The sequence below is a fragment of the Pelobates fuscus genome, chromosome 4 (assembly GCF_036172605.1).
Source record: "Pelobates fuscus isolate aPelFus1 chromosome 4, aPelFus1.pri, whole genome shotgun sequence".
In the NCBI taxonomy this organism is placed as follows: domain Eukaryota; kingdom Metazoa; phylum Chordata; class Amphibia; order Anura; family Pelobatidae; genus Pelobates; species Pelobates fuscus.
In genome coordinates, this window is record NC_086320.1 from 387,037,469 (window position 1) to 387,040,779 (window position 3,311).

Here is a 3,311-nt window from a genome sequence, read left to right on the forward strand (position 1 = left end):
AGCGCTCCTCCCCCTGAACACACACCCTGTGTCTCCCCCTCCCCTATTGGAACTGCCAGCTCTCCAGCTAACCCCCTCACCATAGAGCCCCCTAATATCTCCCCCTCCTCTCTGTGCTCCCTAATCTCTCCCTTCCAGCAGTATACACCCTTCATTGCCCATTCTCCCCCCTCCCCCTCAATACTCACCCTCTATCCCCCTTTATTGACCTCATATCCCCCTGCCCCTCAATACACACCCTCTTACTGCCCTCATCTCCCCCTTCCTCTCAATACACACCCTCTTACTGCCCTCATCTCCCCCTTCCTCTCAATACACACCTTCTATCCCCCTTTATTGACCTCATATCCCCCTGCCCCTCAATACACACCCTCTTACTGCCCTCATCTCCCCCTTCCTCTCAATACACACCCTCTTACTGCCCTCATCTCCCCCTTCCTCTCAATACACACCCTCTTACTGCCCTCATCTCCCCCTTCCTCTCAATACACACCCTCTTACTGCCCTCATCTCCCCCTTCCTCTCAATACACACCTTCTATCCCCCTTCCCCTCAATATACACCCTCTATCACCCATCTCCCCCTGCCCCTCAATACACACCCTCTTACTGCCCTCATCTCCCCCTTCCTCTCAATACACACCTTCTATCCCCCTTTATTGACCTCATCTCCCCCTTCCTCTCAATAAACACCTTCTACCCCCCTTTATTGACCTCATACCCCCCTTACCCTCAATATACACCCTCTATCACCCATCTTACTTTTACTGCCCCCATTTCCCTCTGCCCCTCAATACACACCCTCTATCACCCTCTTACTGCCCTCATCTCCCCCTTGCCCCTCCATACACACCCTCTATCACCCTCTTACTGCCCTCATCTCCCCATTGCCCCTCAATACTCACCCTCTATCCCCCTTTATTGACCTCATATCCCCCTTCCCCTCAATATACACCCTCTATCACACATCTTACTCTTACTGCCCCCATCTCCCCCTGTCCCTCAATACACACCCTCTATCCCCCTCTTACTGGCCCATCTCCACCCTCTTCCTCAATACACACCCTCTATCGTTCTTTTACTGCCCTATCTCCCCCTGTCCCTGTGTACACACCCACTATCCCCCTCCTACTGGCCCATTTCCCCCTCTTCCTTAATACACACCCTCTATCGCTCTCTTACTGCCCCATCTCCCCCCTGTCCCTCAATACACGCCCTTTATCCCCCTCTTACTGGCCCATCTTCCCCCCTCTTCCTCAATACACACCCTCTATCGCTCTCTTACTGCCCCATCTCCCCCCTGTCCCTCAATACACACCCTCTATCGCCCTCTTACTGCCCCATCTCCCACCTGTCCCTCAATACACACCCTCTATCACCCTCTTACTGCCCTCATCTCCCCCTTCCTCTCAATACACACCCTCTATCCCCCTTTATTGACCTCATCTCCCCCTTCCTCTCAATACACACCTTCTACCCCCCTTTATTGACCTCATATCCCCCTTCCCCTCAACATACAACCTCTATCACCCATCTTACTCCTACTGCCCCATCTCCCTCTGCCCCTCAATACACACCCTCTATCACCCTCTTACTGCCCTCATCTCCCCCTTGCCCCTCAATACACACCCTCTATCACCCTCTTACTGCCCTCATCTCCCCCTTGCCCCTCAATACACACCCTCTATCACCCTCTTACTGCCCTCGTCTCCCCCTTGCCCCTCAATACTCACCCTCTACCCCCCTTTATTGACCTTGTCTCCCCCTTCCTCTCAATACACACCTTCTACCCCCCTTTATTGACCTCATATCCCCCCTCAATATACACCCTCTATCACCCATCTTACTCTTACTGCCCTCATCTCCCCCTTGCCCCTCAATACACACCCTCTATCACCCTCTTACTGCCCCCATCTCCACCTTGCCCCTCAATACACATCCTCTATCACCCTCTTACTGCCCCATCTCCCCCCTGTCCCTCAATACACACCCTCTACCCCCCTCTTACTGCCCCATCTCCCCCCTCTTCCTTAATACACACCCTCTATCGCTCTCTTACTGCCCCATCTCCCCCTGTCCCTCAATACACACGCTCTTTCCCCCTCTTACTGGCCCATCTCCCCCCTCTTCCTCAATACACACCCTCTATCGCTCTCTTACTGCCCCATCTCCCCCCTGTCCCTCAATACACACCCTCTTTCGCCCTCTTACTGCCCCATCTCCCACCTGTCCCTCAATACACACCCTTTATCACCCTCTTACTGCCCCATCTCCCTCTGTCCCTCAATACACACCCTCTATCGCCCTCTTACTGCCCCACCTTCCCCCTGTCCCTCAATACACACCCCCCTCTATCGCTCTCTTACTGCCTCATCTCCCCCCTGTCCCTCAATACACACCCTCTTACTGCCCCATCTCCCACCTGTCCCTCAATACACACCCTCTATTGCCCTCTTACTGTCCCATCTCCCGCTGTCCCTCAATACACACCCTCTATCCCCCTCTTACTGCCCCCATCTCCCCTTGCCCCTCAATACACATCCTCTATCCCCCTCTTACTGCCCCATCTCCCCCTGCCCCTCAATACACACCCTCTATCACCCTCTTACTGTCGCCATCTCCACCTTGCCCCTCAATACACACCCTCTATCCCCCTCTTACTGCCCCATCTCCCCCCTGTCCCTCAATACACGCCCTTTATCCCCCTCTTACTGGCCCATCTTCCCCCCTCTTCCTCAATACACACCCTCTATCGCTCTCTTACTGCCCCATCTCCCCCCTGTCCCTCAATACACACCCTCTATCGCCCTCTTACTGCCCCATCTCCCACCTGTCCCTCAATACACACCCTCTATCACCCTCTTACTGCCCTCATCTCCCCCTTCCTCTCAATACACACCCTCTATCCCCCTTTATTGACCTCATCTCCCCCTTCCTCTCAATACACACCTTCTACCCCCCTTTATTGACCTCATATCGCCCTTCCCCTCAATATACACCCTCTATCACCCATCTTACTCTTACTGCCCCATCTCCCTCTGCCCCTCAATACACACCCTCTATCCCCCTCTTACTGCCCTCATCTCCCCCTTGCCCCTCAATACACACCCTCTATCACCCTCTTACTGTCGCCATCTCCACCTTGCCCCTCAATACACACCCTCTATCCCCCTCTTACTGCCCTACCTCCCCCCTGTCCCTCAATACACACCCTCTATCCCCCTCTTACTGCCCCATCTCCCCCTGTCCCTCAATACACACCCTCTATCCCCCTCTTACTGCCCTACCTCCCCCCTGTCCCTCAATACACAC